Source organism: Haliaeetus leucocephalus, unplaced genomic scaffold (genome assembly GCF_000737465.1).
Source record: "Haliaeetus leucocephalus isolate CR32 unplaced genomic scaffold, Haliaeetus_leucocephalus-4.0 Scaffold255, whole genome shotgun sequence".
NCBI classification, from domain to species: domain Eukaryota; kingdom Metazoa; phylum Chordata; class Aves; order Accipitriformes; family Accipitridae; genus Haliaeetus; species Haliaeetus leucocephalus.
This window is the reverse complement of record NW_010972691.1, coordinates 285,984-300,445: the sequence shown is the minus strand read 5'-3', so window position 1 is coordinate 300,445 and position 14,462 is coordinate 285,984. Positions and strand designations below refer to the sequence as shown.

Below are 14,462 nucleotides of genomic sequence, written 5' to 3'. Positions count from 1 at the left end.
GTTCTTATGCTTAATACTGTCACTGGAAATTGTACCTTGCACACTTAATGTAAAAGATAGGCTTATGATAGAAAGAATACATACAGAAAAAAAGACTTAAAGATGTGTTAGCAAATTAGATGTGAGCTCCCACGCGACCATGCAGCTGGTGACTGAAACACAGAAAGATTATACGCAAGACAGTCCCACTCTGTACAGCTGTCAGGGGAACTACGTACAGACAACTACATCCAGCTTAACTAGCAGGAGAAAGGCCCTGGCAAACTGCAAGGAATAGAAAGGAAAGCAACAAAAACGTTGGGCTGTCTTTAGTGACAAAAGCATTGAAAGAAAGGAACAACAGGACTTATATCCTTGTGTCCTCTTTCACTGAGTAGAAAGGAAAAGTAATTACTTAGGTAGCATAGAGATATCTTTAGGAGTATTATTTTACAAAAGCATTGATTAAGAAAATAAAAAATCCCATTCAAAAGCAGGAACACTTGCTGCCGGTAGGATCTTTCAAACGATGGGCTATCTCCAGATATGGAACACCGTTGCAGATTCAACTGACTCCTCGCCATACTCTAGTTCAGCCAACTAAGGAGCAACCGGCCTCACATCCTGGGGGTGAACTGGCAAGCTGGAAAGCCCCTGGCTCACATACAGGAGAGTGAAGGTGTCTTGAAAAATATTTTGAAAGGTGGTTTCGACACCCAAAAGTGCAAGATAACCAAACTACAGAACAAGACACCAGAACTAAAACAAAGGCATCTCTCTTGCCTATACTACTGACTAGCAGCCAACTACTTCACTCTATAAATAGCACCATTAGGATGGGCCCAATTTGAGTTCTCCCTGAATTGCAGCTGGACTGCATGCTAGGTAAGTCTCCCTTTGAGCAGGGACGCCTCTCAAGGTTTGAAATTCCTTACCTGAGACTAAGAAATCCTTCCTTGCCCAAGGCAGAGAGATCCCCTACCCACACAGATCCTTGGTAAGTGACTGATAGCATGCTGAATTAATACTATGAAACATTCCTTATCTGTGTAGCTACTCAGTATTATTACAAATATTGTATGGATAATTCCATTAGACATAAACCATTGACCAAGTCTGAGATTTAAGATTGGACCTAGCCACAGCTAGGCCCCATAAGGAGTTTAGAAAGCAAGAGGGTCCACTCTGAACCCTGTGACTCAACAGGAGGGTCCTCCATACTCTTTGCATCTCCGGTCTCTCTATGAATCCTTCTAACTCAATTCTACCTCTATTTTCCTTTGTATGTTTCTTCCATGAAGTAATTAATAAGGTGAACCTTGCCAACAATCTTACTGAAGCATGTCAAACCACTGTTAAACTTTGTTAAATTCCATCAAACTTACTGAACTCTGTCAAATTATTATTTTACTTCAATAAAACATATCAGTGCTTCTCTCTTTTGAGTGACATGCATTCCGCTCATCCATAACAAATATGCACCTAACAGGGATTACCAACTACAGCCATCAGAAAGCGTATTTTCAACACCCTTTTTCAACAATTTGCAAGACCTGAGCACACTTAATGTGATCCCCACTTCTCTTCATGGAGCATCAACTGCACTCCAATATGCAAGTGATCTTTATAACACCTCTTACACTAACTTCCTGAAGGACTGAGCTGCTCCAGGTGCTATGAAAGCAAAGACACTTATTGGTGCTTGGATCTCATCAGGTCCTGCCGAGTAAACAGAATCCCAACATACAAACAATACCTAAGGTTCAAAAAAGAACCATACCCCCATCAGTCAAATGAAGTTTGCCACTGATATAAATGGGACCAGGATTTTTTAAAATAACTAGGAGACTAACAAGAACATGTGAAATGGGGGAGTGTTACCAAGTCTATTTCCTCAAGAAGTCCATGCTGGCATTCTGCTGATCTACGTTCCTCTTTCATTTCAATTCACTACAATTTCTAGCAAGACATGAAGAGCATCATAGTGTTGCTGAATGCTGGCAAACCCATTTTCTATCCCATTGCACGGGATGAAGTCATACCATACCCCTTTCACTTTTAAAAGAGAGCACTTCCTTAAGTATGCATTACCTTAACAGCAGAAGGTGCTCCACTTGTCTGTGTTTTGGGGGGTTGGCTGACATTAGCACTTGCTGGTTTCTTCTACAAAATAAAAGAAAGACATAATAAACATCAGAATTGTTGATGAAGAAAATGAAAAGCCAAGTAAAACTGTAAACCCCCCCAAAACTCCCAGTATAGAAAAAAGGTACACTAAAAAAAGTCCATTAGAACATTTTATGCAAAGCAAGTAATCCAAAAATTAATTCTCCTATGTAACTTTAATTCACATAGACTCATTTCCGACAGTTTTGCCCAGCCCACAATAGGCTGAGTCCTCTTGTACTGTTTTATGGACAATATATAAATCTGTGCAATTTCCTGTGGCAGAGCAACTCTGTTTAATTTAAAGCAACAGTAACCATATATACTTCAATGAAAAGTTTCAATGAAAGTAAGATGGGAAAGCTATTGCTGTAGGGATATAACTTGAATGGCAACACAGAAGGTTAACATTACACCTCAGGCAGGGAAGTAAAGATACAAAGCTAAGGGCAAAATGATGGCTTTTCTAGTTAATAGATACTCTTGCAACTGAAACAAAACCATTACGCCCCCTTTGAACCTCTAGTTTTCGACCAATGCAATGCCATTATTATCAAGTACCAATAAATACCACTGCAAAAACTCAGCAATTGCTGAAATCACATCTAATGAAGACTGGGAAAGTAAGCTGTTAATAATGAACACAGCAAATAGCATCAGATTTTTGGAGGCAGCAGATGGGTAAGACCTATTCATTTTCTCTGCTAAGTGGAAGCTCAAGATTCACAACACAACTAAAGCGTTCACACTTTAATTATTCTCTACAAGCAGGGAAGTCTGCAGAATGATGAGAGATTCAATCAGCAAACTTGCATGCAAAGTCAGAAGCACCAGTTTGCAATTGATGGGAGACTAGGTACTGTTACAGACTGGGAGACTCAGAGACCTCTGTCATTAAGGTAATTCCACCTCCTGTTCTCTTTCTGATTTAGCTCCAAAACCAGGAGAGCACCTCGAATAAACAAAGCTGCAGATTCAACAGTCAACCTCCAGTCAGAACCTGGGGCAGTGGGCCACCTTCCGTGGCCATTTACATAACAAAAACATGGCCCAACAGCGGAGACTGGCACGAACTGGGATATTTACATCAAGGATTTTACACTTAGTATTGGCCACACCGGAAGCAAAGACATCCAGGTAAGATTTCACAGTATGTTGCAAAACCCAAGTGGAATAGTGATTTTTCCTGTTAAAGGGATGTTAGGAGCACAGCTACCTCCACCAGATGCTCCAGCCCAGGACCCTCCTGCACCGCTGCTGAAGCCCAGTGCTTGCCACTACAGACCAGTACCACCCAGTACCAACCTGCCCAGCTGCTGGAGCCCAGCCCAGCGCCTGGCAAAGCTGAGCACAAATCCCAGACACACACACAGGACACTGACACAGCCAGCTACGCCGCTGTCAGCAGCACCCCTACACAGGACCCACATCACACACCAGCACCCACAGCCACGTCCCCTCCTCTGGGCCTGGCAGAGGCAGGAGGTCACTAGTGCAAGCACACACTCGGCACCCTCTGGGGTCACAAGCACAGGCACAGTCGTGTGTTCCCCTGTGCACTGGCATGGCCCCTCTGTCCCCCGGGTGATGTACTTGAGAAGTGATGTACTTGAGAAGACCACAAAGGTCTTTCAAAATAAGATATCCTTTGCATACACAAGGCATGCCTTGCTAACGACTGTGCCCCTGAAGGAGAACTAAAAGACTGATAAGAAGGGAACATCCCACCCCAGGAGGCACCTAAAAGTTGAATAATTGCTAATAGGCATGAAGTCAGCAAAAAAAAATCTTAGATAACTGGAGGAAAGGTAAAGGCAGCAGGGGGAGATCAGACCACTGACTCAATTCAAGACCAAAAGACTTACCCCCCCCTCCTTGAGCGTGCGCTGTAGAATAAAAGAACACTGTATCTTTAATTAGAAGCAGGGAAACTTTAACCCAATAGAAACTGTACTAGATAAGCGACTACCAGTAACAGTTTTGGGGAAGAACTTTGGAAACTGAATATGTATAACTGAACTGTATAAATTGCTTGCCCATTTACACGAGGTGTGCTAGTTTTGTGGATTACCACCTAGCCCCCATCTTTGCACAAACATGAATTGGAATAAAATACCTCTGCTCTGTGTGTATATTGGCATTTCGCACACTGGGTAGACGACCCCACTTGTGGGACAACACTGGCACCCCTGTCCAGACCTGGGGACTCCTACTCACCCACTGGCCCAGCTTCATGTTTGCTGGTGGATACACACGCACACCTGACGCACACCCCCCCCCATCAGCTGGCACCATCCCACTGACCCCTTTCAACACCCTGGACCCTCGCATTTCCCAGCCTCACCAGTTGCAAAGTCCCGGTTTGCTGCAGTTACTCAAGAGCCCATCCACTACTGCCACTGACCAGGTTTGCTTCTGGCTGTTGCCTTCGTTGACACTAATTGCTCAGGTTTTATGTCTCTGCCCATCTGTCTCCCTCCCTTTCCTTATGCTCCCAGCTGAGAAGATAAACATCCTCACTCTCCACACGTCCAACTAGTGCCACTGTCCAGGTTTATTCTTATCATAGCCTCCCTTATCATATGTCGGTCAGGTTTGTCTCAGTATTTTCTTCTAACGGCTCCTTTGGCCAGATACCCTTAAAGGAGCACTCTCCTTCCACATACCCTTCAACCCCCATTACAATGAACATTTTAAATTCCCTTAAGAAAGCAGCAGTCTTCCAGCCCTAAGTGGCAATGCTCCTGAAGGCAGGTAATGGAGGTGTGAAGCATTACAATATTGTAGCAACAGTACCGAGATGCAGAGCGCCTTGGGTTTTACCTCTGATGTAGTGCATTTAAGACTCAGTAATAAGCATTATCCACAAATGCTTCAACTTTTAAATAAGTTACTAAGTTGCTGAAGGAACGCAAAATTTTAAATGCTACCCTTCCATTTTCAAGAATAAAAGAAGAAAAAAGTTGTCGAAAAAGAGCAGACCTCTGAAGAGCAATCGGTATTCTGGGTATGCCTTCAGTACCACAGCAACCGATTTCCACCTTAGGCTCAGCCTTTGGTTCAGGACCTCATGGTTCATGGTGTTCAGGACTTACCTTTGGTACCTAAGACTATGTCTAACATAACTATGATGCTCTGAAAATCCACAAATAAAGTACTGTTTTGCAGAAGGAGTTTTTATGACACCTGCCAATATATTAAAAAATTTCAGGCACAAGGCTAGCCTTTTTTTCTCCCCCTAGTCTAAACTAGAAAAAAACCTAAAAGAGTGAAATAAATCCTTGTTCTGTGCATGAGCTTATGTTAATCAATTAAACAGTATAAAGAAAAAAATTGTTAATGCAAATGTTTCTCTGTTTCATGGTAAGTGGTACAGCAATAAAGGTAGGAGAGAGAGAAGAAAAAGAAGCAAATAAATTCTCCTCTGGAGTACAGAGAGACTACCTGGAGATAAGCTATGTGGAAAGTTAAGCCACCACATCAGATCAGTATTCTTTACCGAATACTGACCATGATAGGCTAAGTAGAGTAATACATTTTAGTTTCCAGGGTCATCTTCCAACACTAACTTCTTTGGTATCTACCCCCCTAATACATCTGTAAAAGCAGAAAAATTGGCCACATCTTGCTTGGTTCATCCTTCTTTTACGCTTATTAAAATAATGATGTTATGTGCTTCCCAGCATCCTCTCCACAATGCTCCCTCCAGGCAAACTAGCTCTGGCACCCTTTATCAACAAATCCATCAGAGCTGTTCCCATCTTCTCCCCCTACAAGAAGTGGTAGAGTATTTTTTCTCTGTGACAGTCTCAGACACAATCAGCTGAAGAATCACATTGCAGCTGTACCCACGCCTCGCTTCCCAACCTGGTAATAACAGAGCTAATGAATTACCAAAGCATATCTTCTTTATGAAATGAATTAGAAGAATCAAAAGCCTGTATAGAATTGTGTGTGAAGGAGTAAAAGCTGTGGCATACAGGTACTTATAATCTACTTTTCATTATTAGCAGTGCTTCAAAACAAAAAGCCGAAACACTGTTTCATAGTTGAATATTAATTCCCTCATGTTTAATAAAGGGCAAATAAAATACATGTCCCTTTGATATGTAGATTTTCCAAGGGAAGTCACTCAGTAAGACTGGTGTCTAGAAATACAGATTAAATGTTCATTTCGGACTGTAATATTCAAGTGTTTGTTTTAATACTGCAATGAGAATGCATATGGTACATGCATTCACATAGGTGGGGGAAAAAAAAAAAATCACATGAGGAAAGAACATGCAATCTCTGTTCTGGAAATGCTTTTGACAACCATAAGCAGCACTTCAGCCTCTACCTTTCAATCATTCATTCAAGAATTGCTTGAGCAGCAATCACACTCTATTTCTTCCTATGGTGGGAAGAGCCTCACATCATAACAGATCCCAAAGAGTACCAAAGCTTAATTGAAATAATGCTATTTTTCAACTACTTTTTGCACCTCAGCCAAAGAAGAACAAAAACAGAAAAGGAAAACAGGCAAGTACGGCCAGTGCTGTAGTCCTCAGAAGCCCTCCACACCTCCACCAAGGATGGCAGAAGAAACCCTGCGGCCACCAGGTGCCCCTGGCATGTCCGGGCCGAGAGGGTGGACACCCCCACCAGCCCCCCCAGCCCGTGGTGCAGGGGGAAAAAAACACAAACAAACAATGCAGTTTAAAATGAATGATTTGGTACCAAACTAGAAAGTAACCTCACAAACACTCCAATCAAAGTTACTTATGCACCTTCATAATTCAGACCAGTAGTGGGCACCCCAATGCATTTTACCAGTCACAATGTCTTTACTCAGCATTATGCCCCTGGACTCTGAGTAACTCTTAATGCTTTTTCTAGATAAGGAATCCTACACAACAAGCGTCAGGATTAAAAACTATCACAGAAATCCTGATGTCAGGGCAAAGAATCAATTCTATAAGGACAATATGCTTCAGCACCAATTATCACTGTCATCCCTTCAAAGTAAAGAATGTATTTCCTGTTATGAATAATGAGCTGGGCAAGCAGCACATAGTACATGCTGTAAAGCATGACTCGACATGGCAGGGTGTGTTAGGGAGGGTCGTTTCATACCATATCTGGTAAAACTTGGCTCCACTCTAAGCTGGGGCTTCAAATTCCTAGACAATACGGCTCCGTCTTCCTTTTAATATCACATTTTTACATTCATACCAGCAATCCACAGGCCGGACTTTTAAACTGATACAGAAGCTCTCCGGGGTATTCCCCTCTATAACAGTAAAAAGAGGATAGGTCTTTCCAGATTACGTGCAGTTAATAACACAAGCATGAATCAATTCAAAACAGAGTAGGGGGTTTTCAGAGCAGAATCACACACAGTGGCAATGTTTGGTTTGCATTGATCTTGCAAATTACACACATGGTTATATACTAAAGCATACTGTGCCCCCAAGGGCAGCCCTCTGAGGAGCAATACTGAACATGGCGTTCAAGAACAGGACAGCAGGACCATGCAACTCATTACGACACAAGACCTGCCTTGCTGAGTCCGGCCAAAATTTCACTTACCCCATTTCCCTGTCTCTAGCAGTAGCCAACAGCAGATACAAAACAGTACAGTGATGTAGAAATACATCAGGTACATGTTGATACTCCTTCTAAATACTCTCACGGATTCAAACAATTTGTGGCTCAGGGACTTCTTAATTTCAGTGTATTTTATAAACTGTCCTGGGTTTCTCTTCAGTGATTTCATCCCATCTCCCCGTGAAAGTATTTATATTTTAGCATCCAAAAGCTTCTAGAGCACTAATGCCTTGATGGTATACAAAATCTGCAGTGATATGAAATTGGTGGAGGGGCACACGTAAGCTGAAGATGTCAAGATGAGGGGTAAAGGAAAACCACCACAGCTGTCTCTCACATCCTAACACTTTACATACAAATTGCTAAAAGCCTTGGAACATCAGGAGGGAAGGAGAAAAAAGGAAATTTGCTATTTCATACACTTTGCAGTGGCATGGTACAAATATGTTGACTCAGGACCATGATGTCAAAACACAGTGAGAAAACAGAGAGACAGATACTGGAAAATAGCAGCACATCACTCACTTTTACTGGATGGCAGGTGCATCCCAGCTGCAAACATATGCAACAGCTTCAAGGGCAAGAGCAACCACCAATTCCAACAACGATCAATTCTTTTCTGTTAACATCTACCATAAGCACATCCACAAGGAATGAAAATGTTTCATTAAAGCTGATTTAGATTCTCAAAACCTGTCTGATTCTCCTTAGAATGTGAATTCAACAAATCTAAGGTTCTGAAAATGAAGACATAAGGAGTTATGGTATATCCCTGTGACTTGAACCTTTGTCCTTGAGCAGTGCCCAATACAACCATAACACGTGGACACTTTCACTGTCCATTACACTGATAGAGAACTGCCTGTATCTTCTTTTGGTTACATATTCTAACACATCTGCAGCTTCCAACTCTGTCCCTCCAGCAAATCTGCCTACTTCCACAAGACACCATGTACAGATACATTCAGTTGCTCATCATCACACTGACAGATTATGTGTATCTCAGCCTACAGCTGACCATTCCTGTGGCAAGTAGCTCCCGCAGTCTGTCTAGACTTGAAGCTTGAGTGGCAATGCTGAAATGAGGTAAACTGGATTTCAGTGTCATAGAAGGGTTTGGGTTGGAAGGGACCTTAAAAGATCATCTAGTTCCAACCCCCCTGCCATCGGCAGGGACACCTTCCACTAGACCAGGTTGCTTAAAGCCCCATCCAACCTGGCCTTGAACACTGCCAGGGATGGGGCATCCATAACCTCTCTGGGCAACCTGTTCCAGTGCCTCACCACCCTCACAGTAAAGAACTTCTTCCTTAGATTAATCTAAATCTACCCTCTTTCAGTTTAAAGCCATTACCCCTTGTCCTATCGCTACATGCCCTTGTAAAAAGTCCCTCTCCAGCTTTCTTGTAGGCCCCCTTTAGGTACTGGAAGGCTACTGTAAGGTCTCCCCAGAGCCTTCTCTTCTCCAGGATGAAAAAGCCCAACTCTCTCAGCCTGCCTTCATCAGAGAGGTGCTCTAGCCCCCTGATCATCTTCACGGCCCTCCTCTGGACTTGTTCCAACAGGTCCATGTCCTTCTTCTTGTGGGGGTCCCAGAGCTGAACACAGTACTCCAGGTGGGGTCTCACAAGAGCAGAGTAGAGGGGTTTTTGCAACGTACTGTGAAACCTTACTTGGATTACAAGTCCCAATACCGACCCCTGAGGAACGTCACTCATCACTGGTCTCCACTTGGACATTGAGCGGTTGACCGCAACTCTTTGAGTGCGATCATCCAGCCAACTCCTTATCCACCAAGCGGTCCATCCATCAAATCCATGCCTCTTCAATTTAGAGACAAGGATGTCATGCAGGACAGTGTCAAAATGCTTTGCACAAGTCCAGGTAGATGATATCAGTTGCTCTTTCCTTTCCTTTGATAACATATATAAAGTAATGGAGGAGATCAATCTTTCCAAGAGGGACATGGCCCTGAAAAGCAGAATATGACAGTCCTGTCCTTACCAAACCATTCCATGATACTTCTCTCCTGTGCTAGATGCAATGGCACTGAATATTAGCATAACCGACATGCTTCCAAGTAACTACCATAGGCTACTCTGAAGGGTTAAAGTAAAATGGGTATATAGCCTTAAGGCCACATCTTAGTTCTTGTTTTCAGAAACTGAACAGACTAAATTTAGCATTCTAGAAGGAAGACTTGGAACCTTAGTGCTGTGGCAAGCTTTATGTTTCTGGCCACTGAGCAGAAGAGGTGAATGTGGACCCTTGGGAAGAGCAGCAGGGAAGGACTTGTGTGCATCCTTTACTTTCCAAGCTAGACAGCCATCAAGCAGAACGGAGGTTGCTGGAAACAGCTGCTTAACTCACCTGTTGCCTGTCTCTACCAGCCAGTCAGCAAGCTCTAGCTGTGTGAATTCATTGTCAGCCACTCCAGTGTAGTACAACACAATGGATTTTAGAAGCTTCATTTTTAAGTGAGGAGTAGATACAAGCCACAGCTGCCAGCTACACTACTGACACCACGCAGGAAGGGAAGGCTGCTCCATGATTCACAGGGAAAGGCTCACTGCCTTCAGTGAGCACATGGCTTCCCCTCTGAGCTTTGAGGATGCTGTTTATCACGCAGCTGCATGCACCAGCCTGGTACCTGGTGACCTGGTTTCTTTTCTCTCCTACTGAGCAGCTGGGTGACCCTAAGTAAGGCGAGTCCATCTCTGTGCTTCAGCGTCTCCCCTTCCCCACATTTTATCTATGTCACTCAGGTAATGCATCTAGTCTCCTTTATACAATGCTTTAAGATCTAAGGATGAAAGTACTGTGTGATAGTTAAGCCGTAAGTCACTGCAAACTTAAAAAGTAAGTACTTCCTGAAGAAACAATCTTAGGAAGTAATGTCTCTTGGTACTTGATAGATAAAGTGCACATACTTCCTGCTATGATTACATGTAATTCCAAAACTACAGTGTTATTAAATAGATCATATTCACACTGGTAACTCCTAACTCTTTTAAAGCATTATTTTATTGTACTGTATTATGATGCTAGAAATGGAAAAAATCTTATGGAGCCATTTAATCTTCTCAGTACCTCTGTACACATGCATGTCTTACCAAGCAGGTTCCTGTTTACAGTAAACCTGCTGTGTTCTTTTCAATCTACTTTTATGTCTCCAAGAAGGAAAGGTTTAAGAAGCCTATTCTACTCCTTAACAGTACTTATTGCTCTCCTTGATGTCATGGCTAATTAGCATCTCCTACTCAAATCTGTGTCACACCTTTTGTACCTGTACTTTTCAAAGCTTTACTCTTCTTCTCTCACTCCTTCAGGACTGTATACACAAAGAATCTGAGAGACAGAGTCGTTTATTGTTATTTTTAGCTAAATGAGCATATGGGCTTTTCCAATTTTCCCTTCAATATGAATATGAACTCTTCAAAGACCTTTGTATTTCCTTGTCATTTTTATAATGCATTACCAAACCTTTTCTAGTAGGGAGGTGAACAAACTCAATATTTTAGACAAGGTTGTCCACAGCTATCTACAGATAGATTATAATTTTCAGGTTCAAAAATTGAAGACTACAGGAATAACCCCTGACTTTTAAACAAAAATATAACATTGCAGACTCTTGGGAAAGCTGTACAAAGATTCTGAGTTGCTACCTCAACTGCTTAAAAAATCAGAGTGTTCTGGAGGTAGATGTGAACCACGGTGGAGCTAATGCTGTTCAATGGCCCTAAGGAGAAGTGTTATGATCTACCTTCACTTTTAAGGATTGTAGAGTCAATGGAACAAGTCAAATATACAAAGAAATTCACAAGAGGAAACACACACACAGTACTCTAAGGACTCAAAAAGCAAAACCATCAGGACAATAAACTTAGTAACAGCCTTCTTTTGCTAGCTAGAAACAGATCTTCTCAATGAGAGGTCAGAAACAGTAACTCCACAACCCGTACCACAGGCTTCAACTCCCACACTTCCCACAAAGAAGTCAGCACTTCTATATTAAGAGAAACAATGTGCAAAGAATTTGGCATTGAACTAAGAATGTATAAAACAACAATGCTATTTAAGAAAAAACTAAACTGTCTACAGAGAAAAGGAGGAACATGTTCCCAGGCTAGACAAGCCTTCCTTGGTATTTGGACAGGAAAGAAAGGTAATTGCTTTAATCATCTACTTCAGAGGACAGTAATAAAAGCACTCACTGGCCTTGATTTGCAGTGCAGTTAAACACACTACAGCTTAGACAAAGTTTATTTTCCAAACAGCTTCTGCTATGAACAAAGTATCAGGCACACCTACTTCTGGCTTCCCCATACCACTGATTGACATTTGAAGCCAACAAGTGGACAAATAGTATCAGAACCTTCTAGGAGTTCCTTCTTATTCTGAATCTGCTGTCAGCATTCCTTGGGGGAGCACTGCTCCTGCTTGCAATAGCAGAGGCTGTTGGGGAACTAATTAATGACCAGTACCAGCACCTCCTCTTTGCGACACCAGCCTGACTCACTGTCGCACACAAGGACCTACCCCCAAGTGGCTAACAGGGCTTGCAGCTGCTGGGAGAGAGGTGACCCTTCCAAGTACTGATCCTAACACTGCCTGCAACCCACAAGGCTTCTGATTGTCAACAATAGCCGCTATGCTCAGACTATAAAGTTGCTTGTGTAAGCTCAATGTTATAACCCAGGAGTAAATACCAGTTCCTGAGGAGGCAGCATCTTGAAAAATAAGTGTTTTTTCTAACATAAAGCACTGACCGCATATTTGCAAGTGTGTCAGGAGATGGCCCAGACACGCAACATCTACGTATGAATTTGGATTTGTATCTTTGGAAGAAAAGCCAGGATGCAGACAAGGTGGGAAGCATCACAGCGCACTCACTTCATCCATACTTCTGGACAGTTGAAAAACAAGGACCATCAGATGTGTCCCACAGCGTACCTGCACTGCAGAACAGACACATCCACTGAGATCTCTTCCACCAATACTAACATGAACTATTTGTGAAAGGATGAACAGAGCAAAGAAATATTTTCAGTAGGCTGCACAGCAGCACAAGACAAAAACTGTACATTCCTGGAATGAACAATGAGTGAATATAGTCACCAGTTAATTACCTGAAAACTAGCACTTTTGATAGCAAAAGACAAAAATCTGTATAGGAGGAAATTCATGACCAACTTTTCTTCTCAATATGTTAAAACACTTGAATTTACCTCTGCCGCTTCTGCTTTTTTCTCTCCCGATTTGGAAGAAGCTCCACTTGCCTTCTTGTCACCATGCTGTAAGTAGAGAAAATAGATGTGTAGTTATTAAGATCTTAAATTATACGTTCTATGTAGGGAAATTCACAAACATCTTAGTGCACATGTGATTCCTTTCACCTACCACGATACGACAGAAGGGAACATTTTAAGCTTCCCTTCTCACTAATGGACAGGATTTCTAAATGACCTGCTGGATTCCTTCAAGTGAAATCACAGTCGTAAAGTCATGACTTCCAGGGCACTACACCTAATAACATGATTGTTCTTGTGCAAAGTTCTAGAAGATGTTAAGCTTATCAACTCATTCCTCACCAGCACAGCACTTTCCGAATACTTGCTTCAGAAACACTGTCAGTGCCACAGGCTTCAGCAGAAACTCAACAGCTCTCAGAGACCAACACGACATGCGCAATCATGAACACCCACTCCGACATTTGAACTTTCCTCAGACACATTAAAATGCTCATTATGCCCAGCCCTCGTTACCTGGAAGAAAGCTGTTACTACAATTTCTAGCATTCTGCTGCTGATATATAAAAAATAAATGCTGTAACAGTTCAGGCACAGGTGCACTTCAGGAAATACAGTTCTTCCAGGTTCCCCAAACCCCTTGCATCTTTCTCCCCCTCCAAGACTTTAAACCTCTTGTTTTCATCTAATCTGATGTGCAATCCCATTTGCTCCCCATGCGTGGCAATGTACAGAAAGACGCAGTTCGTTCAGCATGCATGCTGGCATCCAGCACATATTTTACTCTCTGCATCTCTGAAAAGTGGTGAACACGGTCCCTCAAAAAAATCTTTTTCAAAAGCATATTGTTTAATCTTTAGAATTAAAAAAAAAAAAAGCAAGAAATTTTACCATGAGTAGAAAAGTCAACATAATATATCTATTATCTAATATCTCAGCTAGTGTAACTTCCCACAGCAACTGAGACATCTGGGAACGAGGATTCATGTCTGATTTGTTTTAAGTAAAGACAGGAGATGATTTGAGACCCATTTATCCCCTTCTGTTTTGAGGGCTGAGCAGCAGGAGGTAAAGTTTGCTAAGCCATTACAGTAATGAGCTCCTATGGATTTTTCTTTACATGGCTATAGGGAGAAAGTAATGATCCATGTATCACTGCACTATCTTCAACAGGAATGTGTTCAAGCACATCAGCAGACAGGCTGGGAAAATACTATAGCTGAATGAACAAATAAAACTAAAACTAAAAAAACCAGCACGTCTCTAATCTGTTTCCATTTTGGTGTTACATGACAAAAATTTTAAAAATTGTGTTAGACAGCCTCTAGTAATTCAAGTTTTTAAAATTAATTTGGGCATCACTAAGATACTTGACAAGTTTTAAAATTGAAAATGCTATTCTCATATTCCAATTGTGCCTCTTCAGAGGAATAACAAGCCCCGCAAGTTTGTCTTTTCAGGTGAGAGATGAATTGATTC

At 42.1% G+C, this 14,462-nt stretch overlaps 1 protein-coding gene across 2 annotated transcripts in view; it reads right to left on the bottom strand.

The window, feature by feature from the left end:
* The window catches only part of CAST (calpastatin), a 59,852-nt gene extending 46,829 nt beyond the window's left edge, over nt 1–13,023 (bottom strand). For both annotated transcript variants that reach the window (XM_010568770.1, XM_010568771.1), the window contains exons 1-2: nt 12,963–13,023; nt 2,071–2,142 (exon numbers count right to left, since the gene is read on the bottom strand). The gene's annotated coding sequence lies outside the window, so the exon portion shown is untranslated. The remainder of the gene's footprint in view (nt 1–2,070; nt 2,143–12,962) is intronic.
* Between the last annotated feature and the right edge of the window lie 1,439 nt (nt 13,024–14,462).